Raw genomic sequence first — 25,733 nt, forward strand, 5'->3', positions numbered from 1 at the left:
CTCCAATGCAAACTTCGTAATAAAAATAAAAATAATGTTCCGAGTATTAAGAGGAAAGACACAAGAGTTTTTTATGTACGTTCATGATAAGATATATTGCTCTTGGCAAGTGTGGTGATAAAGATTTTATTTAAATCATAAGTTCACAGAACGATGTTCATGTTAACCTCAGCAGTTCTTTTGTACTTAGCCCTTTTTTGTAACTCATACAAGCACATACTTTTCTTTTTAAACTGAACTTTGCTTTCAGATCATAGTCCCTGTTTATTGACAACCTACTGAGTCAGGAAATTTAAATATAGGCAGTCATCTTTACTTTAGGATAATTGGTATTGTAAAAAAGCCCCTTGAACTAAACTCATTTCAGGAGCTCACATCAAGTATTTATTGAGTACCTGCTAAGTGTCAGGCATTCTTCTAGGTAATGAGGATATATCAAGTAAGTGGATAAGTGACTAAAGGGATGAAAATCCCCATCCCTATGGGACTGATATTTCAATTGATTTACATCAACAAATATTTTATTGAGTACTTCCTAAGTGTCAGGCATTGTTCTAGGTCATCAGGACACATCATGGATGGAAGTGCATAAGTGACTGAAGAGATGAAAAGCCCCACCCTGTTGGAGCTGGTATTTCAGTGAGGGGGAGAGACGCAATAAAATTACTACAGGTTGAGGATCCCTTATCCACAATGCCTGGGTCTGGAAGTGTTTCAGATTGCAGATTTTTCCCCCCAGATTTTGGAATATTTGCAAATACATAATGAGATCTCTTGGGGATGAGACCCAAGTCTAAACACAAAATTCATTTGTGTTTCACTTATGCTACTGACTGAAGGTAATCTTACTGACTATTTTAGGTAATTTTATGCATAAAACAAGGCTTTGAATGCATTTTGACTATGACCCACCACATGAAGTCAGGTGTGAAATTTTCTAGGTGTAGCATGATGTCAATACTCAATAAGTTTTAGATTTTGGAGCATTTTGGGTGTTTGGATTAGAGATGCTCAACTTGTACATGTGTTAAAGGACAATAAATCCAGATAAGGAGCATCATCAGTGTGAGGGGTACTGCTATTTTAAATAAGCTGTTCAATACTGTCCTCACTGATGAGGAGACTTTTGAGCAAAGATTTGAAGGAGAAGAAAGTGAGTCACATGGATATTCAGATATCCAGGGAAAGAGAAGCTAAGACAGAAAGAACTGTCAACACAAAGGCCTTGAGATGGAAGTTTGTTTGGCACGTTCCAGAAACATAAAAGAAGTCAGCATGGATGGAGTAAAGGAAAAAAAAAGGATGGGGGAGAGTAGAATATGAGATAAGTAAGAAGCGCACAGATGGTGAAGAATTTTGGGTCAGCTAAAAGGGAGATCAGAATCATCTATTAAGTAGTAAAACAAAGTTTTTGAAAAGTGGCTTGAAAAGTGAAGGTGGCAAGTATCTGCCAATTCTTAGAATAAACACTACAAATTACATGTATATGTAGAGATGTGTTTTTTTCATCAAATTTGCAAAATAGCACATGGAACTTCCCTCAACTCTGTATTAGATATCTATTGCCACGTAAAATATAACCCTCAAACTTAGCATCTTAAAAATACGAATTTTTCTTATCTTAAACAGTTTCTGTGGACCAGGAGGGAGCAGCTTATCTGGGTGGTTCCAGCTCAGAGTGTCTCATGAGGACGCAGACAAGCTGTTGCATATGGCTGCAATCTTCTGAAGGTTTCCCAAGTTTAAAGGATTCAATTTCAAGCTCATGTGGCTGTTAGCAAGAGTCCTCAGCTCCTCTTAGGCCTTTGGACAAAATCCTCAGAACCTTATCAGAAGGCTGGGCTTTTCCTGCCAGCTCTTTGTTCCTGCAGAATGAGTGAATAGAGAAATTGAGACAGTGGACCAGGGAATGACTGAGGTGGGAGCAGCAGTGTCTTTTTATAACCTTATCTTGAAACATATCATCTCTTCTGCCATTGGTTACACAGAGCCAGTCTGGTAAGATGTGGGAGGTGGAGCTGACATAAGGTGGGGTCATCAGGTGCCATCTTGGAGGCCCGCTACCACAGCCTCATGTTGAATGTTATAAGCCCAGTAACAAATGCAGTCATTTCTTTATGTGTGAAAATACTCCAGAGCTAACCATTTTCAGAAATACCTCTTAACCTTTATGATACACAAATCAATATTTACTGTTGTTTTTATCCCGTTATGCACCTTCTGGGTTTTCTTCCATTTTTAATCATGCTACTTCATGTTTCAGTGACTTTGCTACGGAATTATTTTGTTTCTTTGTGGTTTTTTTTTACCTGTTTTTTGTTTGTTTGTTTGTTTGTTTGTTTTGTTTTGTTTTGAGATGGAGTATCTCTCTTGCTCAGGCTGGAGTGCAGTGGCACGATCTCGGCTCATTGCAGCTTCAGCCTCCCAGGTAGCTGGGATTACAGGCAAGTGCCACCACACCCAGCTAATTTTTTTGTATTTTTAGTAGAGACGAAGTTTCACCATGTTGGCAAGGCTGGTCTCAAACAACTGACCTCAGGTGATCTGCCCGCCTCAGCCTCCCAAAGTGTTAGGATTACAGGTGTGAGCCACCGCACCCAGCCTTGTTTTTATTTTTACTTGAAACACGACACATTCATGTGTTTATTATGATTTACCACTGTGCTAAACATTTTGCAAATATTAACCTTAATTCCCCCTTGCAGAAGGTAGTATTATCATCATTTCTCTTTTATAGATGAGAAAACTTAGGCAGAGAAAAGTTAAGTACTAATTGCATGAGATATTGGAAACCTCATATAATCAGCTAGAGATTATTAAATAATTTGAAACATAAACTGAGAAAAATGCTAGGGTTAATCTGGGGAAAATATTGGAATGAATACTAATTGTATAAGAGATTAGGTATTTAGTGAGTTTTTCACAATATGAAGAATTTTGCATCCCCACAACCTCATGATTGCAGGGTTTCAGATATTTAATACACTGATAAGAAGGAACCATGTCTATTACTGCTAATCCTTACAACAACCCAGCAAGGTAGAAATTATTGTTCTCACTTTACACATGAGGGAACTGACATGTATAGCGATTAGGGACTTATTCAAGATCCTAAGTAGTAAGTGGCCATGGTGAGATGTAAATTGAGCTGTCAGACTTCAGAGCTCATGCCTGCGTTTTCTTCTGCACCAGCCTGCTCTCGGGAAGTCCAAGGCCTATCTTGCTATTTGTCATTACTATTTCTATTTTATATTGGCTCTTCTTTATTAACATACCTTTGGTAGTACACTGTGAGCTTTTTATGTTCTAGTTTAACTTACAGGCAAGCGTGGCATTCGGTAATGGACGTGAGTCATTGTAGTCCCTCTGAGTTGAATTGTTCAGGCTTTTTTTCCCCCTTTTTAATTTTTTTTTCTATATTATGGGAAGGGACATTATTTCTCCAGGAAACTAACTGGCTTGTGTGTGAGTTGAAAAAGTTGATTATCTTTAATCTTAGATTTTACACCTGAATATTTTACTAATGCCAGGAAATCCTCTTTTTTATTGTGGTTGTTAATTATGTTCATAGTCATTGCTTTGTTCTTAACTTCTTATAATGGTGACATTCCATAGGGATAATGTAAATCTTGAATAAGAAAATGAGTTACATAAATTTCTAGGTAAGAGATGTTCAAACTTTCTTTCTGGCTGAAATTGAAGAAATGCTGTCTAAATAGCCACTGCTAACAGGCAGGATTTGTCAGGTCGTAGAAATTGCTCATTCCCATTTCTCAGCTGGAGGGGAAAGGTTGTAAGAGGGGTTGGCAAAAATGCCATAAAACAAAGGAAGACGTGGTAACTCCACCAGCCAACTCCTAACGACAAAGTAAATAGCATAAATGAAAAGCCATAATGTATGCCTCTTTCTCCAAACAGTTAATGGAACAAAAAGCCCCAAGAAACACCTGAACTCAAGAGCAGTTTCTATGGAAACCTCAATCCATTTCTATTCTGCTGACATTTGAATAAATGTGAGCCGACGCGTGCTTTAGCTCAGTCCCATTACACACACTGTGGAGACAGCGCTAATGGGTTTATCTTAGAACCATTATTAAGTACTCAGAGCAAAATCGCATCAGTTCTCCCCTCATAGACTTAAACTATTCCACAGTCTTAAGTACTTCTGAAAAATCTGGGATCAGTAGGCAAAACAACACTTTTGACATGACTACTATTTTGTAGGCTCCAAAAACTCGCTCTCCTACTCATGTAAAAATGTTGAAGAGCCAAAATTTGTCATTTTCATGCTCTAAGAAAATAACTCCGGTATCTTTAATGTGTCATTAACACTAATGCATGTCATTAATGCTAATGCTCCATTCTGCTTTAACAGCCCTCCATTTCCCTCAAGTTAGATGGAGACTGCAAGAATTACACACCTTTTGACTTCTATTGCCTGAGCAAAAATCACATTATCCCAAAGGAAGGATGCAAGAGAACGCAAGACTCACAGGGAAGACATACACCTAGAAAAAACTGTCTTTAGATGGAATTCATATAAAATAAGGTGACTCGTCCTAATTGTAAATCCTGCCTTCCAACTAACAATTATAGAAAACACTGTAGCTCAGGCAGCATATGAGAAAGACAGCCAAAGAGGCAGTTAGCTCTAAAAAAATTTTGTTTCGGGCATAGTGGTGCACACCTCTAGTTCCAGCTACTCCGGAGGCTGAGGTGGAAGCACTCTTGAGCCCAGGAGATCAAGGCTGCAGAAAGCCAAGTTTGCACCCCTGCACTCCAGCCTGGGCAACAGAGTGAGACCTTGTCAAAAAAAAAAAAAAAAAAAAGACCAATTTTGTTTCATTGCTTTGAAGAACTATTTGGTTTAAATGATTTTTATTTGATCTTCATTTTAAATATCATATTGGTCCCCCTCATGGTCTCTAAGGTAATCTTCCGGCTAAGACCCCAGGTAATGTCAAATGACATAATATAGTAGATACAACACATTCTTGAATTCCAATCAACACGGATTCTTCTTCTTGTTTGTTTACTGGCTTTTGTGACCTTAGGAATGTTAGTTATCCTTCTTTAGCTTCTATTTAATTACCTGTAAATTGGAAATGATAATTTCTAGTTCTGGTGGTGCTCTGAAGGTCAGAGACAATGAATACAGAATGCTTGGATCATAGGTGTTCATTCATAATGGCAGTTATAATTGGTTATAAAGTTTCCTTTTGTGGTAAGATTTAGGATCAAAATTATTAGACTTTACTCTCTTCATTGATAAGTCCTTGGACAAAAATAATTTTATATTTGAGGATCATCGCCCTTCCCTATCTATTCTGCTTCTTAATGATTTTCTTTGCTAACATCAATATTGCATTAATAATTATATCATATTAGAAGTAGCTATCATTAATACTGGAGGAATATGGCAATTTTTTAATGACTTTACTTGTTTAGGTTTTATAAATACAGTAATTCCTCCCTAGCCATAATTTCTTTTTAGATATCTCGCTGATCCAGAAAACTTAGAGAATTTTTGTCTAAGGTGATGTTTCTAAGGTTGGAGATGTTTCGGGAAATAAGGTTTGGGGGTTTGGAATGGAAAAGAGAGGTAATATAGATAGCAGAGAGGGAAGTGTGATTTCTGCCATGGAATTTGGGGAGAGAAAATAGTAACTGGAGTGGAATTGCTAGCTTCCTGTATCTGCGCAGTGCTTTAAGAAGAGGCTCTAATGGCACGTGCTCTGGCATTCGGTTATAATGCGCAGAGATAAGACCATTAACTTCAACTCTTACAGAGGTAGATAAGAAATAGGAAAGTAAGTTAAACAAAGCCTAACCAAGCACAAGTCCTCCTCCCATGGGGGCTTTCTGAGGCTTAATCCACACAGGCAGGGAGTGACTGTGGTATAATTCAACAAAGCAGCCCAAGGAAAGAAAGTGGCTCAGAACCTAAGACTTTTAGGATTACTAGAAAAATGGAATGTGGAGGCTAGCAGAGCATGTCCAAATCCTGTAGCCCGCCTCTTTAATTTGCAGATGAGAAGTTTCCTAGTAAGATGAACATGCTCCTAAAATCACAGAGCTGGCACTTGGAGAGCCAGGGGTTGACACGGTATCCTGCCTCCTACCATCCACCTCCTTCTGATATTTTAGGGTGCCTTGTTGAGTGGATAAGCCCCTCTCACTTTTAAAACTAGACTTACTACATTTATTTTCCTTTATGGAATTTAAAACACAGCCATTGTTCATCCGTCCCAGGAAGTCATACATAAAGTTATAAACTTGAAAAAGTTTTCCTGAATTACAAAACTTCAGACAGACCTATTCACACTCACAAGTGATAAAGTTAGAACTGCCTAGAAAACTGGTACTCATTTGTTATGGCTACATGTTTTATCTCTTTATTCATGCCATGATTAAGAGTGAATATAGGGCCGGGTGCGGTGGCTCATGCCTGTAATCCTAACACTTTGGGAGGCTGCGGCGGGTGGATCACCTGAGGTCAGGAGTTTGAGACCAGCCTGACCAATGAGGTGAATATTAATTATTAAATGAATGAGTATCGTACATTATTAAAAAACACATGAACATTCTGTGAGCTAATTCTGTATCAGACGTTATGTTAATGCAGTTTTCACATATGTTACCTCATCACATTTCAAGCTTTCTATGTGCATTTCCTTGTGAATGTGTCCTGGAAACAGGAACGAGCTCTTATAAATATAAAATGATTGAGTGGGAAGCTAGTGATGAAAGAGTTTGGGCTATGGAGTCACACAACTTGAGTTTGATGATGGCCTTACCATTTTATTTATTGTGGTGTCTTTGCCCATTCCCCAAAAGTGGTTTAATTTCTTCATCTGACAAATAATAGATTAAAAAAAACCTATCTTAGAAAAATCAAATGAGATAAGATATGTAAAATATTTATGGTGCCTGGCACATGGTAGTGCTCATTACAATTAACTAATATTGGTATTCATGTTTGTAATATTATTTCTACATCAAAATTTTACATCACTATGAGTGAGTTAATGCTTGGCACTTTTGTAAATAGATGATTCAAATTGATTTGAGTATTGGCTGTTTGTGAATTTTAAGCTCAAATGTAGGATTTCATTCATTATTCATTAAAACAAAATTTAAAAATGCACTTACCAGTTTTAGTAATCGTTTATGTGTTATTTCAAGTCTGACCACATGAGGGCAGCATGGTACCTTTTAAGACACAGCATAGCCTAAGTGGAGGGAAAAAAAAATCTAGTATTAAAGCTATTAAAAATCATGGGTACAAAATTAAAACTAGAAGTCTCCATAATGATCTTCTTATCCAAACTTGAATTTTACAACTGAAAGAACTGAGGTCTAAGGAGGACAATTAGCAAGTCCAATCACACAACTGATATCTTTTGAAGGTAGAGCAAAGAACCATTCAACAGCATTAATAGTAGCAATAATAATTGCATTATTGGAGCACCTAGTTACTTTAAGAGACTTTTTATTAAGCACCAATATTTTGTGTGACAATACTTTAGAGGCAATCGAATGTTTCTGATAATGAATTGGCAAGAGGAATGTTCCTTTCTGAAGAAAGAGAAAGTAAACAGAATCTTAGAAAAAAGGACTTAAGTATGTTCTTGAAGGCAGAAGAGTTAACTGCGTGATTTTTCAAGGTTGTTATTAATATTTTGCTCACAACCGTGTGTTTGTGAGCTGCCTTGACAGTGCAGCACTGTCTCCAGGAAGCCGCAGCAAACAAGAGAAGGGTTCTTATTGGTTTTGGCTAGAAATCTTCTAGCTTTCTTTCACTTACTTTTTCTCGTCATTCCCACCCCAGTTCCATAGTCAAACAAATCCATACACATATAAAGCCAGAATCATGCAAACAAATCCATACTCTCCCTTGGCAACACCACAGTGGGAGTGCTTTGGAGGGAGGGATGCTTTAACTTTGCAACTATAGTTGTTCTCGTACATATCCCTTCTCAAACTTCAAATAAACAGATGATCTGGATACATAGAATATGCTTACTCTACAATGCCACTCTCTCCATTTCTCTCTACCTCCTTAATATCTTTTCATTCTTTGCAGATCTTTCCTTTCTACTGCCATTGTTATCACTCATCTGTATTATTTCATCAGCCTCAGAAATCGGACACTGTGAGTGGTAGTTTATGTGTCAACTTGACCGGGCCATCGGATGCTTAGAGAGTTGATTACAAATTATTCTAGGTGTTTCTGTGAGGGTGGTTTTTGAATTCAAGATGATAGCCCTGTATGATATGGGCAGCCTCATCTAATCGGTTGAGGGTTTGACTCTGACAAAAGGCTGACCTTCCCTGAATGAGAGAGAAGTCTTCCCCTCTGACTGCCTTCTAACTGGGACACAGGCTTTCTTCTTGCTTTCACACTCCAACTGATACATCAGTTCTTTCCGAGTCTCTAGTCTGCTGGCCTTTGGACTAGAGCTTTACCGTAGACTCTCCTGGTTCTCAGGCCTTCTGACTGAGATTGGAACTAAACCATCAGCTCACCTGGGCCTCCAGCTTGCTGACCTGCCCTCGAGTTCTTCATAATTCCATGAGGTAATTCCTTTTAATCTCCCTCTATATATACATGTATATATCTTATTAGTCCTGTTTCTCTGGAGAACCTAATACAGACCATTATACTGTTTTCAATATATTTTCATTTGAAACTAGAGAGCCATTTGTACAATAATTTATGAATTAGGATTATATACTAATTCAACAAATAATGTATTAAATATGGAACCCCTACATCATGCTAAGCAGTAACCTTTAGTCCTCAATGGTCATCATTGTGTTTGGTGTTTAGCAGGCACTTAATAAATATGTGTTGAATGGGTGAATACATAAATTCCATCAGTTATTTTGTGAAAGAATTTTTGCTTCTACTAGAGTGCCAGCGTTTTTTCTTCCATCTATATTAAGGTGATTAGTTTCTTGCAAAGAAAGTGCTAATCATTTTGTTGCTAGGAAACCACTTTGTCCAGCTGCAAAGGTATGTATATTATAGTTTTAGGACAAACGACAAAACAAGTTCCGAGTATGATTAACATAAAATAAAGAGGCTTAATATATGTTAGTTTTCAGTCAATATGTTAGATCTTGAGATTTTTGATTAAATAAATCTATTAAAATCTGTATTGGTACTATGACTGTAAAGATTCCTTTTTTTTACAGGTTATAACAATGAGAACCAAAAAGTGGTTTACTTCTGGTATGTATAGTTACTGAACGGTGGGGGAGTGATTTTTAGAAACCCAGTATTTGCTGTTTCTTCATGGGCACACTGCTCTGGAAGTCACCATCATCTATGTCAAAACTCCCTCAGGGACCCGGCCCCTGCCCACTCCCCTGAACCCCCAAGTACCATGCTCACCCTTGCTCCGTGGGTGTCAGGCAAGAGTCTTTTTTCCCCATGTCTCTTGAACACCACAGGCTCATTCACACATGACAGCCTCTTTCCTCTTTTCTGCAGAGCCTAGAAATCTCTTTTTGCAGTATCACACATTGCTGGCTTCTTCTCTTATTTTTCCTTTAGATTTCACTCAGATGTCTTCCTTGACCTCCCTATGTCAAGCGGTGCACATCTTGCGAGTCATTTTCTATCCTGTTTCCAAGTTTATATTCTTCATAAAACTTTATCCAAAAATATATTTTCTTTTCTTTTTTTGAGACAGGGTCTCACTCTGTCACCCAGGATGGAGAGCAGTGGTGTGATTAAGGCTCACTGCAGCTTCCACCTCCCTGGACTCAGGTTATCCTCCCACCTCAGCCTCCTGGGTTGCTAAGACTATAGGCATGTGCCACCACCCTCAGCTAATTTTTGTACTTGTGGAGCTTGGGTTTTGCCATGTTGCCCAGGCTGGTCTCCAGCTCTTGGGCTCAAGTAATCGACCCATCTCAGCCTCCCAAAGTGCTGGGATTACAAGTGTGAGCCACTGCATCCAGCCTTTCTTTTTAATTTGGTTTGCTCTTTCTGTCGATATCACTGGCAGACAATATCTGTAAACTATATTGTCCATGATGACTGAAGCTGTCTCTACTGCTGGCCTTTACATTTTGAGTACTCAATGCCTAATATATACTAGATGATCAATAAGTGTTCTCTGAAATGACTGACCTTTGATTCAATGAACAAATCATATGAAAATACAATCATGAGAATAAGACTTCTTTGAGATGCTAATCTGAAAAAGATTCAAGATTAAATTAAAAAGTACAACTTTAACTAAATGTTCTTTAAATCAGATAGTGCCATTATTTAAATTTATTGGCTAAATTTTTATGGAATTTCTGTACTTTCAAATTAGAAGAGTTTTTATGTATATGTTACTGGGATTCTTTATGAATAAAATATATGTATGTTTTTAATGTAAAAAGATAACTTCGAGAAGTTCGAGACCAGCCTGGCCAACATGACGAAAACCTGTCTCTACTAAATATACAAAAACTAGCTGGGCATGTTGGCGAACACCTGTAATTCCAGCTACTCTGGAGGCTGAGGTTGGAGAATCACTTGAAGCTGGGAGGTGGAGGTTGTAGTGAGCCTAGATCGTGCCATCGCACTCCAGCCTGGGTGACAAGAATGAAATTTCGTCTCAAAAAAAAAAAAAGATAATTTCATAATGTCTCAAATACTTAATATCAGTTGAATAGGACTATACAAAACCCTTAAAGCTCATATTTGCCATCATTTGAGTGAGGTTACCAAGGTATCAAATATAGGGATGTATGTCATGTGAAAAGTAACTGTAAATCTTAGTGACAAAGGCTACAATAAAACATAAACTATCTTATTCTACTATATTTCATGACTTATTTGGTATTTAGGAAGCTCAACAGCTTATACTCACTTTTTTTTTTTTTTTTTTTTTTTTTGAGACAGAGTCTTGTTCTGTCGCCCAGGCTGGAGTGCAGTGGTGCTATCTCTGCTCACTGCAAGCTCTGCCTCCCAGGTTCACGGTGCGATCTCTGCTCACTGCAAGCTCTGCCTCCTGGGTTCACGCCATTCTCCTGCCAGCCTTCCGTGTAGCTGGGACTACAGGCGTCTGCCACCATGCCTGACTAATTTTTTGTATTTTTAGTAGAGACGGGGTTTCACCATGCTAGCCATGATGGTCTCGATCTCCTGACCCCGTGATCTGCCTGCCTTGGCCTCCCAAAGTGCTGGGATTACAGACATGAGGCACCGCGCCAGGCCACTCACACTTTGTTTTAAATTAAAATGTAGTATTTAAAATCAGATCATATATTTTTAAGTATATTGCTTAAGTAGTCCAGATTAATAACATTTTTGCTGATTTATGACTTTCCTATTTTGAGAATAAGCAATATCCTCCATAAGAAGCTGGATAATTTAAAGGCAGGAAACACTCTGTAGTCATGGTTGTCAGGTTCTCGGTGCCAGATGCTTATGGTGAGAGCTTGGCTATTGGGAGGACCTGACCCAGGTTAAGTGAGTAAAAATAAAGGGTTTGGTAAGAGTGAATATGTGAGGGAGAGCCGGAGCTAAACCCAGAAGAAAAGCTGCTGTTTGGTAAAACATTGCCAGAATACTAAACCAAATGAAGGCCAGGAGGGTGTGCTATGTAACTGAGTCATGGAAGCGTCCCTATCAGTGCCTGAAAGAAATAACTGAACAGTCATGGGGCTTCCCTGGCCTGGATCAGATGAGCCTGAGTCATCCTTATTAACCAGTTTAAATTGCCACATCCTGACCTCTTTTGCAATCATGATTTTCTTAGCATAGTGTTTATAAGTTATTACGAGATACTAGGTTTTATTCTCTCTCTCTTTACTTACATACATGGGGTAGATTGTATTAAGAGTCCCTAATTTTCCCTTCTCTCCCCTACCTTCCATAGCTTCCCTGTGGGTGTAGTCTGTTTCCTTACCCCATTGACTTAGGGCTTGGCCAAGTGATAATTCCTTTGGCTAACGAAATAGTGACCAGAAATGATTATGTGCTTGTACCAAACTGATGCCTTGAGAGACACATAAAGTTACCCCCAGTGCTCCTGGGATATCTGCCCTTTGCCACAAGTGGAGCCAGTCTCAGGAAATTATTGTTTTCTCAGCCTGGGTGCTGAAATGAAAACCCAAACCCATCTGAGGCCTGTGATCCATGCTAGGGCTGAAAGCCTAGGCAAGCCCAATTGAGATAAGCCCAGTGGCAGATCCCCCACTAACATAGGAGTGTGGCAAAAGGATTGTTTTTATAACCCGTGGGCATTACCTGATGTAATCTCTGGAAAAATCTAATTACAGAAGAAACCTGATTAATTCAGAAGAAACCTAATTAATTCACCAACTGATAAAGTACCATGAATAACATAGTGAATTTATTGAAGAAAAGATAAAATGATTAATAGAAAGAGTGCTTATAGGAATTAATATTGAATATTATTGACAAAAATGATATAATGACTATGCATTTATTTAAATAACCTGCTAGAGCTCTACAGGATGACTCTAAGGATTTACTGGTGACAATATCTAAAAACAACCAGGTTGGATGGGGCAACTCTGGTCTTTGAGCCACTGTATTTTTTTTTTTTTAATGCCGTAAAGCAATTCTGTGGCAAGATTCTATTTTAGGAAAGGGTAGATAAGTAAAATTTACCAGGACACTGGTACCTGAACATTGTGATCATAGAATTTGATTTTTCCAGCGAGCTCTTTAGAATAGTACATGTCCCATGTACAAAGTTATGTATGAAACTGTTGATTCTTCTAATGTGGAAAGCCTCTCATTATTCCTCTGTATTGTAATAGATCAATCCTATGATTTTTTTTGTACTACATTCTTCTTTATTAGACTCTATCTCTTCCAAACAGGTAAAGAATTAGAGCAATATTCTTATCTTTGAAAGCATGTGTGCTGGCCGGGTGCAGTGGCTCATGCCTGTAATCCCAGCACTTCGGGAGTCTGAGGCGGGCTGATCACCTGAGGTCAGGAGTTCGAGACCAGCCTGGCCAACATGGCATAACCTCATCTCTGCTAAAAATACAAAAATTAGCTGGGCTTGGTGGCAGGTGCCTGTAATCCCAGCTACTCAGGAGGCTAAGGCAGAAGAATCGCTAGAACCCTGGAGGCAGAGGTTGCAGTGAGTAGAGATCGTGCCACTGCATTCCAGCCTGGGTGACATAGTGGGACTCCGTCTCAAAAAAAAAGGAGCATGTGTGCCACAAATAAAGGCTATGTTGGCTGCATTTGTCTGTGTTTCCAAATTGCTGGCATTTTATTCATGTGTGTTGATGCTTTTCTTTAGGTTTCCTATTTAATTTTCGATACGGTGAAGGCAGAGACTGTTGCTCTCTTTAAAGTTACCCATGGGACATGCTAGAAAGGTTTGTGGAAAGTGAGTATTAAGTCATTGTTGCTGATTGTCTCTCTTCTACACTTTGCTATTACAGACCTGGCCAAAGACTTTAAATGAATCCTGTCTTTTTTTTCCAGCTAAGCTAATAATCACCCTTCTGGAAGAGGTTAATTTTGGTCTTAAAAACAAGCAGTAAGTATGCATCACACATTGAAGGAAAGCTGTAGTTAGTATACACATTAAAACAATGTAAACTAAAGGCCAGATTATTTTACTCCTCTGAAAATTCAGACAATCTGGAGTTTCAAAAACGTTTTTATTTCATCGTCTTGATCTATATGATCATTTCACACATCAGTAAGTGATGCTTTCATTTTTTTAAAGTAGCATAACTATCCCAAACCTGGAAAATTTCAGTAACACTAAAAATAAACCAGTTAAATAAACATAGGGACATTTTCAAAGATAGTTTGGGACATAAATACTTTAAAAATCTGCCACACCTGCAACTGTGAAGTATTGATTCTGAGGCTTTTCAAAGTTATGCACTATACAGTTCATACTGTAATATGAATTAAAGGGGCTAGGAGAATAAAGGCACTAGTTTTTTTATAAGCTGATTTTTATGATATTAATATAATTTCTTAAAAAACCTTCAACTCAACTGCGTAAGTTCCTGACATTAAATGCAATTTTTTTCAACTATCAAATTACAGACCATGTATTTGTAAAATCTAAAAAGGAATAAACTTTTGTGTGTTATGGTGGGATATTTAGTTTCTGTAGTGATTGAAATTACTTTTAAGTGTCACTTTTATTCTCTGTATAGTAGATTTCCATAATATACACCTATTAGAGACACCTTTCAAGAAAATGCTAACAAAATTGCCAGCTTTAAAGATATTGAAAACTTAAAAAAATCATTTCTCTGTTTTAATGAGGGCAATACTGTCATATTGTAGTAAGATTTTTGTTCATATTAAATTGAAGCAACATCTGCACAGCAAGATAAATAATCAGAAGGGTAAACAGACAACCAATAGAGTGGGAGAAAATATTTGCAAATTATGCATCCGACACAGAACTAATATCCAGAATCTACAGGAAACTCAAACAAATCAGCAGGAAAAAAAAACAAAAACAAATAATTCCATCAAAAAGTGGTCAAAGGACGTGAATAAACAATTCTCAGAAGAAGATATATAAACAGCCAACAAACATATAAAAAAATGCTCAACCTCACAAATTATCAGGGAAATGCAAATTAAAACCAATGCCATACCACCTCACTCCTGCAAGAATGGCCATTATTAAAAAGTCAAAGAACAGTAGATGTTGGTATGGATGTGATGAGAAGGGAATATTTTACAGTGCTGGTGAGAATGTAAGCTAGTACAACCACTATGAAAAACTGTATGGAGATTCCTTTTTCTTTTTTTTTTTTTTTCTTTTCTTCGAGACAGTATCTCGCCCTGTCACCAGGCTGGAGTGCAGTGGTATGATCTTGGCTCACTGCAACCTCTGCCTCCCGGGTTCAAGTGATTCTTCTGCCTCAGCCTCTCAAGTAGCTGGGACTACAGGTGCACACCACCATGCCCAGCTAATTTTTGTATTTTTAGTAGAGATGAGGTTTCATCATGTTGGCCAGGATGGTCTCAATCTCTTGACCTCGTGATACACCCGCCTCAGCCTCCCAAAGTGCTGGGGTTACAGGTGTGAGCCACTGTGCCCAGCTGGAGATTTCTTAAAAAGCTGAAAGTAAACTACCATTTGATCCAGCAGTCTCACTACTGAGTACCTACCCAAAGGAAAATAAGTCATAATATGAAAAACACACATGCACACACGTTTATAGCAGCACAATTTGCAATTGCAAAGATATGGAACCAACCTAAATGCCCATCAACCAATGAGTGGATAAAGAAAATGTGGTATATATACACTGTGGAATACTAGTCAGCCATAAAAAGGAATGAAATAATGTCTTTTGTAGCAACTTGGATGGACTGGAGGCCATTATTCTAAGTGAGGTAACTCAGGATTGGAAAACCAAATATTGTATGTTCTCACTTATAAGTGGGAGCTAAGTTATGAGGATGCAAAGCGGAAGAATGATACAGTGGACTTTGGGGACTCGGCGGGAAGGGTGGGAGGGGGGTGAGGGATAAAATACTACACATTGGGTACAGTGTACATTGTTTAGGTGACAGGTGCACCAAAATCTTGGAACTTATCCATGTAACCTGTACTCCAAACACCATTGAAATTAAAATTAAAATTTTAAAAAGTTGAAGCAACAAATAATGTAACAAAATGCCTATTCAAAATGACGAAGTAAACAATAATGGCTTCTTTCTTCTATCAAGTACATTTGAGGTGATGATGGTCCTGAACCATCTCAGGGAACTAAATATTTAATAGATCACTCTCTTAACCCAATAGTTATTGGAAATTTCCAAAGGAAACTTATCAGTATAGATAATTGATAGAAAAACACACAAACAATTCCATAGAGGACAGGGAAGACTGCATCGTTAAGAGGGTAGAATTACATGCCTCACAGGCTATCGGGGTGAGGTACCTGACAGAGAATGTTTCTAGCCTTGCACAAGCCAAGCAAAGTGTGGATCTGCAGGCAGAAGTGGCTGGCCCTCAATGAGCTGAGTGCTGGGCATTAGTCAACTGCTGATTCAGCCACAGATGCTAATCAGAACATCCAGAGAAGAAACCGGGCTGTATACTCCCCAAGAAATATCAGATGTAGAGCCAGGATTGGCATGGACCTCAAGGACACAGGACAGACCTGAGGGTCTATTCCCTGTGCCCCCTCACAATTCCATACATGTCCTTGCACTCACACATCAAACACTGTCTAGAGAGGAACATGGTGGAGAGCTGGAGAGCAGAAATAATAGACTGAAGTCTTTCTACTGCCTTGTGTGGGAGCTGTGAAGACTAGGTTAGTTACAAAGTTGTAGTTGGAGTAAGTTTGTGACCACATCACAGAGGAAAAAGCAGAATCTGCGTACACCTAATGTTTGTGATTCTTGCCATTTATTCAATTCTATTGTTTCTCAGGCTTTTGTTTCCCATTTGCAACTCAGCACTGATGAAAATTTTTCCCTTTACCCTAAAACTGTTAGCCTGAATTCACGCCTGAAAACTGGCAAGAGGACCTACCCTACATTGTAAAGACAACCATGAACCATTGCAACCAGACACCTGCAGAGTCAGCCCCATGAAAAGAAGAACCCCTCCAAGACTATACTAGGAGGTGCCCCAGGAGGGGAAGAAAAATTGGCCAGTCGTCTGGGAATTACAGTGTTAGTGGAGAGTACTGAGTCCCTCATCCTCATCTAAGGAAGAGGCACTCCCTTCCCAGTGCTCAGGTTTACTGGCAGCAGGGAAGATTCATGAGAAGGGAATGAAAGATGGTGGGATTGTCTGCAAAAAACAGGAAAAAGGGAAGCCTCGTATTCTGATTTGCGTTTAGATGCCTGGTTAGGCCACACTCCTGCTTTTCTCCTTATGCCCTCCTGAACAGGGGAAAAGGCGAGACGGAGAGAGGGGAGAGGAATAAGGCAGGGGGCACCCACAACCCTGGCATGGAAAGGAAGTGTGTTTCTCATGAGTCAAGTGGAACCCTCCAGAGGGAGTTTCCACTGCATGAGGGGAAGCCAGTAGCAGTGGGCTCAGAGTGGACTGTGAGGGTCTAGGGCTGGAGACTGGACTAGATCCAGGTTTCTCATCTCAGAGAACTGTGCCCCAGGAGCCCAAGGAGGGCGTCCCATGGACCACACACATGTGCTCAAGGACAGGATCAGCACGGGGGTCTGCCTGGAAGAAGGCTGGACGGCCAGTCAGTGAGAGCTGGAGGGGCAACAATGACCCGGCCTGGGAGCCCTGCGGCTGAGTCCTGTTAAACAGTGATATCCTCCTGCTCCCCACAATCCAGCCTCCTGCTCACGATTATCCAGGGCTCAAAGTTGTCAAGGGCATGGAGGAGATAGGGAAAAAGCAAAACGTGTCCCTTTTCTTCGCTCACTTCACAAGCATAGCCAGAGATGGCAGAACGGAAAGCTTTGAATTAGATATGAGACTGGAATTTTAATATGCACAATACTGAATTCTAATTTGTTAATTCTAAACAGAAAGATATCCAGAAAGTTCTAATATCTGCCTAAGATGACATTCAAGGATGGGAAAGGGAATTCAAGTGATATGGGCTGAGAGTAGTGACTGAAAAAATATAAAGCCATTTCATTTTTATAGCCTCAAAAAACTGCTTTCACAATGAATGTGGAATTATGAAGTTAGATTAGAATAATGGAGACGAGTTTGTAAGGAAAGCAGAAAGAATGCTGACACTTATTGTACAGACATTAATAGGTAAGTAATTTGCAAGGGGTCTATGTCTATTACCTCATTTAATTCCTACAATGAACAGTGTATTACTCTCCTCAATTTAACTGAAGCCGAGAGAAATTAAAACTTGCTCAGGGACACAAAGCTAATGAATGATAAATCTGATATTAAATATAGGTAAATATAGTGTCAAAGGCAGTACTTATTCCACTTGTACTCTACTGCCACCAACTGTGGTGGACTGTGAGACATTTTTCATACTAAAACTTCCGTTGTGTCTGCTTTAATTATGTCTAATCTAGTATGAAAAGACACGTTATGGTAATAGTATACTTTAGTTGAACCTGTCAATGGTATATGATGATTCTTTGTCAGTTCAAATACTAATTCCCTATTTTAAAACAAAAAGGTACAGTTTTGCCTTACTGTGAGTTTCCTTTGTTTGGGTGGTGTACTTTGGTGCCATGGAGATGATATTCGCAGACAGATGTTAATGCGTCATTATAAACACTGCCTGTTCTTGCTCTCTCATGAAAATGAAGAGTTCTGTTAGTATTTCATGGAACATCGCCACCTGGATTTGACTCAAACCTTCTCTTTTGACACGTTTTCACTCTGAATGACTAGTTTCCTTTTTGTTTGCTTCTGGTTCAGATTTCGGAGGTCATATTTCAATGTCCATTTTGAAAAGTGAATGGTGGGAGAAGGAGGAGGCAGAATGTAGGTTGGGCAGAGAAGATGGCCTTTTAAAAATGTTTTTATGCTGGAGACTTTTAATAGAACAATTCTGACAGCAAGCATTGAGTGAGTGGTTTATTCAGATATTCCCATCTGAAGAATTCCATGATCCTAAAAACACAGATCAATTTTTCTGATATTTATCTACTCCCTTAGCTTCCCCAAATTTGATAATTGCCCAATTTTGAGAGTGAATATTTGACTCTGTGCTCAATATCTGATTAAGTCTTACTAGTGCATTCGTGTTGAACCTAAGTCTCAAATGTCTCTTCTACATTCCGTATTTTATTACCCTTCTGTTTGGAACCAATCAAGGACATTTTCTCTTACACTACAGATATTCAGTAGTTTTATATCTTAAGAACTCATATGCTCTTAGTCGTAACATTTATATTCATTTGGACCTTTTTTTTATTTGACCTGGGATTCATTCCAAGCAGTAAATAGCTGGTCTTATAGCCATAGTCTCTCATCAACACCCAGAAAGGCATCTCTGAGTTGAAGAGGAAAAAAATGAATAAAACAAAAGAGGGGGTCAATATAGACTTTATTAATAATGTATTAGAAATCAAGAGGTTGAATTAACTCACATCTGTACTTCAGACCAATTAAAGGGGGGAAAGAAATGTAAATAAAGTCTGTAATTATACCCGGAAGTTTTAAGGTAAAACTTTAGAAGGCATACTTCTAGCATTCCATACAAGTCTTACATTTTGATTCTGTGTTCACAGTTAGACTCTAACTGGAGGCCTGATGAATGGATTTATGGAGGCAGGAGACCAGCTTAAAAAATATATATAGTATATACACACACATATAATATATATTTAATATATAATATTAAATATAATATATACAATATATTGAATATAATAATATATAATACAATGTATATTATATAAAGAAATATAAATAAATATATATATATTTATGAGACAGAGTTTCACTCTTTCACCCAGATGGGATTGCAGTGGCACGATCTCGGCTCACTGCAACCTCCACCTCCCAGGCTCAAACGATCCTCCTGCCTCATCCTCCTGAGTGGCTGGGATTACAGGTATGCGCCACTACCACAGGGCTAATTTTTTTTTTGTATTTTTAATAGAGATGAGGTTTCACTATGTTGGCCAGGCTGATCTCAAACTCCTGACCTCAAATGATTCACCTGCCTCGGCCTCTTGAACTACCAGTATTACAGGCTTAAGCCACCGAACCTGGCTGAGATCAGCTTAATCTTATCTGTCCTTGTTGTTTTTGTGGCTGTCCTTCTTATTATAAGCATCGGTACTTCTATCTTTCTTTTCCATTCTATCTTTACGATGGTATAGGAACAAATGCTTTATAAAACCCAATGAACAAGAAAATCATCCAAATAATGACGCAGACTCTGCTTTATTGACAAAGAAGGTGACGTTCCGAAAGGAAGTCATTGGTCAGAAGACCATGCAAAATGAGGTTGCTCAAAATATTGAATGCCACGTATTGTATGAATGTCTGAATTTGACAGATGGGAGGTGACTTAGAGTTGTCAATACATAATATATACAAGTATAGTTTGTATGAAAGTTGAACTTCAGAAAATTTTAGTCTAAATTTTACATTTGCATTTTACCACATTAAGTCTAGATTTGGTGGTATGTGTAGAGGAAAAAAAGTTACAAATATCCCACCTAGATTATCTTGAATGCCTCTGCTGTCAACTTTAAGGGCGACTTGTGGTGCTATTCCTGACCTAATATCTGCAGAAGGCTGCAGGCTATGGCCATCGTGGGCTGGTGTGTATTAAAAGAAGCTGGAGATCGTGAATTGGTTAATGCATAGTTGGTTGGATGAAACTGCTTAAAAGCAGCTATTTAAATTCACATCACCAGTCAAATGACAATGTGAAAGGGGTGATTGTATTATCTTTAGCACTTGTTTACTCTTTTTGAGGTGAAAGGACAGGAGCAACCGCCTGGATTCACTTTTGAAAACGATGGTAGCTATCAAGTTCTCTGAGTATTCCTATAAGCCCTCCCTTCCAAGCAATATGTCCTTCCTACTGAGTGGTTATTTGAAAAGCTCAGTGAGGAAAAGCTCTTTGAACTGTATTTTTTCTTTTCAGCTGAATGAGAACATCTGAAAGTCCATCTCCCATTTTCTTTCATTGACACTAACTCACTTTGACAGTCTGTATCCAATAGAACTATATATCACAATGTGAACTAGAGTTGGCCAGACATTTCAATGCTTACCAGCCCTGAACTCACAAGGCCATTTTTAGCTTCTAGTTTGTTTGTAGACTGCTGTTCAAGGTAAGTTCCTATGTAAAGTGACTGCCTTTGTTCTTCATGAAATTCAGTTTTATTTCTTAGGCAATATAATTTTTTGTTTTTTATTACATTGCAAAACACTTTAGGACTCCAAGAAAGTAATTTTGCCTTATCTTCCATTCACTATTTGTCCATTTGTAAGTTTATGACAAAACCAGATGTCCATCACAGCAATGAGAATCAGATACTTGATGAATACATATAAATTATGCACATAAAACTAGGTGCAGTTTTGTCCATGAAGTACATGTTCACTTGAGGCTTCAAAGAGTTCTGCTTTATATTCATTTAAATGAATGGTATAATTTTTGCATGATTTTTCTTGATACTTTTGAAATTGTTCCAAACTTGAATCCATTACTATTAGATACTGTTTATACCATGATAATATAAAAGTTAGAATTTTGATTATATATGTGTTACTTCATCTATTGCTAGAGGAAATAATTTCATGGCTTCATAACTTGGTGGAAGAAATTACATTTGAAACATGCAGCTTCTATTCCTGTTTTGTCCTGTTCCTAATTATATTATGACACTCTATGTGTTCCCAGTTTGAACAAATAGCTGTAACCTGATGAAGCCATCTTTGTCTCTATTTTTCAGTGCCTAACATTTGGGTATTTATTGAGTGCTTTGATTGACTAAAGCATGGGGACTTTGTTATAACAGGAGCTTTTAGTCTAAGCAATTGTTTCTAAGCAAAGCCCTTAAATGTATTCTTTAAAATACTTCATTTTATCTTAATGGACGAGACACTGTTTGAGGATAAATAATTCCTGCTTTTGAGCATTTTATCTTCTAGTGAGGAATAAGCATGTATACACTCCAATATAATCTGTGCAGCACTGTGTTATCAAGAGGTAAGAGAGTGTGGGAGGGCGCAGGGGAGGGAGAGATTGTCATAAGACTCTTCTAATTGAAGAGAGTGTAACATATCCAAAAGATAGTTAAGAACTTGACACACAGAAACGAGGTTGAGGAAGGAAGTGGGTGGGGCACCACAAACATCGCAATGGCTTGGAATAAAATTCAGACTCCTTTCTTTAGCATCCAAGGCCCAGATCAGTGATTTTCCTCTTTGGCTGAAGGTCAGAATCCAACTCGTGAACTCCAAAATCTGACGCCTAAACTTCATCCCCAGAGATTCTGATTTATTTCAAACCAAGGTAACCCTTAGCATAGAACCAGAGCTGACACTTACTGATCAGAGTGATCTGGCCCTGGCCTGCCTTTCAGGCCTTACTTCCTATCACATTCTTCTGTGTTCATTTAGCTCCTGCTATCCGCTGACCCCACTCCCTCCAGCCCAGCAGCTTCTGTTCCTCTAAAGCACAGCTTTACTAAGGATGACTCGTTGCTCCTGGACTATTATTTCTGAGATAATAATAACAGCTGATATTTGCTGAGGACACACAATGTCCCAGGACCCAGACAGCACATACACTGTAAAATGTATTAACTCATTTAATCCTCCCCACATATTGATGAGTCGTCTTTATTGTCTGGTGGAAGAGCCTGACGTACAGAGCTGTGATGTCACGCCCAAGTGGTTGCAGAGCTGGGATTGGAAGTGATGAGGCTGGTGCTCAGAGCCCTGAAGCCCAACACTCAAGCTACCATTTTCATTTTTTCTCTTCATATCATTTAAGCCTTGATCCAAAGGTTACCTTCTCAGAGCATTGCTTGACTAACCTGACTCCCATTTCTCTAATGCTTTACTCTGCAATTGAAATCAGTGTTCATTTATATATTTACTTAATTTTTTTTCTAATACAATGTAAACTCCACAAAGGCTGACTATATCTGCTTGTTCACCATTGTATTTCTAGTACCATAAAAATGGCACATAGAAGGTTTTCAACAAATATGTATTAAAGGAAAGAATGAATTTCTGGTGTAACAAGTATTCAAGGGAGAATACAATTGCTTCAGGCACTACTCTTTCCTGGTATTTGTCTGGCATAATGATTTCATGATTTGAAATTCCAAAGAAAGGGCAGCTAAGGGGTGTTTGATTTCATACACTCAGCCCACATTTCAATATTCCCTGAACCTAAGCATTACAGTGGATGCCTATAGGCAACATCTTTGCTTGTTAAGCAAGCATCCATTGTGCCCTGTTTTCTTGCTGGCAGAGCATTAATATTGCCCTGGTTTTTCTTCTCCAGGAGGCTTCGGTAGTGAGTGGTGAGAGCGTGAGCCCATCACAGTGGGTCTGTCCCCCTTGCTGATCACTCAGGTTGGGCAAGTGTCACAGTCCTGGCAATTGAGACCTGAGTGAAGTTCTGCAGGGGATCCTCTGGTAAAGATCTTTTTGCTCTTAAAAATGTAGACAAGAGAGTGAGCCCCTCCACCCTTGTACACCAACACGGTCAGGTATGAAAGGAATCCCTGCAGCTGCGGTTACATCTTGAGACAATTAGGTTAGATGGCCTAATAGTGAAGAATACTGGATTTGGAGTCAAAATCTGGCTTCAAATTGCAATGCCGCCCCTTGCTAGCTACATGGTCTTGTGTTAGTTGGCTAATCTCTCTGTGCCTCATTTCCCTTTTCCGTAAAATGGGTAATATTAGTGCTTATTTCAGAGAATATTTGAGGATACATGAGTTAATATGTATTTAAAGTTCCTTCATTTGTAAAAATAAAAATAAGGGGTCAACTTCATAGGACTCTTGTGAAGAATACATGAATTAAAACATATCTGAGGTACTTAAACTAAGGCTGGCACATAGATAGTGTTAATAATTATTAGCTAAAAACAAAATAAAATAGTGGGAGGACAGAGCCAAGACAATCTCGTGAAAGCGGAACTGAACCTTGATTGTACTGAACTTGGGACCATTCCTTCACATCAGATTTTAAAAATTTATACTGTCATCATTTAAGCCATTAAAATCAGAGTTTTCTGTGTGTCCTCCAGTGAAAGTATATTTTATTTATTTATTTATTTTTAGACAGAGTCTTGCTCTGTTGCTCAGGCTGGAGTACAGTGGCACACTCATAGCTCACTACAGCCTAGAACTCCTGAGCTCAGGCAATCCCCTTGTCATGGCCTCCCCAGGAGCTGGGATTAAAAGGAGCTACCATGCCCAGCCGTGAAAGTCATCTTAACTGACATATTCCACATAAATGTGGAAGTAGTGGAACCAGTGTTCATCATATATGAGACCACTGGGGCCACAAGCTTCTTTCTGCATGATAATTCAGTTTGGAGCCTGCATGAGAATGGAGAAAAACCTCTTAATCATACTGAACACTCTGCTTTCACAAGAATGGATATTAGTATTTTAATTCAATCCCCAACAGTTAAATGTTCTCAATTTTAATGACCAATATAGCCAACAATAATTATAGGGCACAGCTCTGCAAGGAGACACTATTAAATGTCCTAGAATCATGCAGGGCTTTAAGAATCTTTATCTCAGGCTAAAGCAACAGGGAAAGCTTTATATTTTGTTTCCTTCCAAATCTAGCTCCCATGACGAAAATCTTCAAGTCCAGAACATGCAGTGTTTAATTATCTAACAACTACTGAATCTCATTTGAGCAAAAACAATTTGATCGATGGGTCCAGCTGTGACCATTGTGTAGTGTGAATTTTCTGATCACTTTAAAATGTTGGCTATGCAGCTGTCATCTGGAACTTTAGAATGCACTAGCATTAAAATGCCACAGCTATTTTACAGACCCGTCTGTATCCATGAGAGAGATGGCATTCTTCAGGGGATCTTCAGTATACAATTTGTTACATATTCTAGAGATGCTGTAATCAGTGTTAATGTTTTCATTTCTCTTAAATTCCTGTATTAGTGTTTCTGAGCAATTTAGAATGGGGTTACCTCAGGATAGCTTTTGCCTAGTACAGGACTATTTGTTGAAGTTCTGTTTTGCTTCTCCCTACACAATGCTGCTTAACATGACTCAGACTGTGGAATGGGATTCTTGTTTTTTATATTCTCACAATTCATACTAATGATTAGGGAGACTATGGGAGGAAGGGTCAGTACAGAATCTTTCTCACCACAGCTGTCAGTTGGCAGGAGGACAAAGGACAAGCCAGAAGCAGTAAGACTGCTTCTCTTTGAGTCAGGGAAGCATGGAGATGATGCAGTAGCTGGCTCCAGGCTTGTATTTGAGTCATCTCTGATACTTAGGGTACATTAGTTAGTTTTATCCCCATCTTCCATAGAAACTGTCTGCACTTCCCTTGCAGAAGTATAGGGGTAGGATTAGAGATAGTAATTTCTACAGCAACTTAAGTGAGAAGAAGGATCTGGAGTTTCCAAATTGCCAAGGAATGCAAGACAACTTTTTAATATAAGATGATTTTAAATGATGTCTATATCTTCCTTTTCTGTGCTGCAGTGACATGCCTATTCCCAAGTCTGCACAAATAAAAGCAATCTAAATGTAAAGAGGATATATTGATATCCAATACTGAACAAATGGATCATTTATTTGCTTTCAAAGTCACCTTTCCCATTTTCAAACCAACGGAGAGAAAAATTATCATTTAGCTGGGAAGTGTCTGTTTGACATTATAGGAAGGTAAAGAAATTTTTTTCGGGCTACTTCTCTATGGTATCTATAAACATTAATAGTGTGGTCCACTATATAGAAGTGTAGCTCTCTCTCTCTATCTTTTTCTCTTTAATTATATTGCTGCTGTAAACCCAGAAGAAATCTGTAGCTAGTGATATGGTTTTGCTGTATGTCCTCACCCAAACCTCATCTCAAATTGTAATTCCCTTGTGTCAGGGGAGGGTCCTGGTGGGAGGCGATTGGATCATGGGGGCGGTTTCCCCATGCTGTTCTTGTAACAGTGAGGGAGTCTTCAGGAGAGCTAATGATTTTAAGTGTGGCACTTCCTTGTGTGTCTGGAGTTGGTTCCTTCTGGTGGGTTTGTGGTCTTGCTGACTGCAAGAATGAAGCCGTGGACCTTTGTGGTTAGTGTTATAGTTCTTAAAG

At 38.7% G+C, this 25,733-nt stretch overlaps 2 long non-coding RNA genes across 2 annotated transcripts; one reads left to right on the forward strand and one right to left on the reverse strand.

The window, feature by feature from the left end:
• Positions 1 to 118: 118 nt before the first annotated feature.
• On the reverse strand, positions 119 to 13,260 carry LOC117980097 (uncharacterized). Its single transcript, XR_004671239.3, has 3 exons — positions 9,401 to 13,260; positions 7,153 to 7,232; positions 119 to 1,865 (listed from the first exon to the last, which is right to left on the reverse strand). It is a non-coding gene; the product is annotated as an uncharacterized LOC117980097 (long non-coding RNA).
• LOC117980096 (uncharacterized) lies at positions 8,185 to 15,316 on the forward strand. The gene is made up of 4 exons (XR_004671238.3): positions 8,185 to 8,580; positions 9,202 to 9,238; positions 13,296 to 13,385; positions 13,484 to 15,316. It is a non-coding gene; the product is annotated as an uncharacterized LOC117980096 (long non-coding RNA).
• The last annotated feature ends 10,417 nt before the right edge of the window (positions 15,317 to 25,733 follow it).

Source organism: Pan paniscus, chromosome 3, assembly GCF_029289425.2.
Source record: "Pan paniscus chromosome 3, NHGRI_mPanPan1-v2.0_pri, whole genome shotgun sequence".
NCBI lineage: Eukaryota > Metazoa > Chordata > Mammalia > Primates > Hominidae > Pan > Pan paniscus.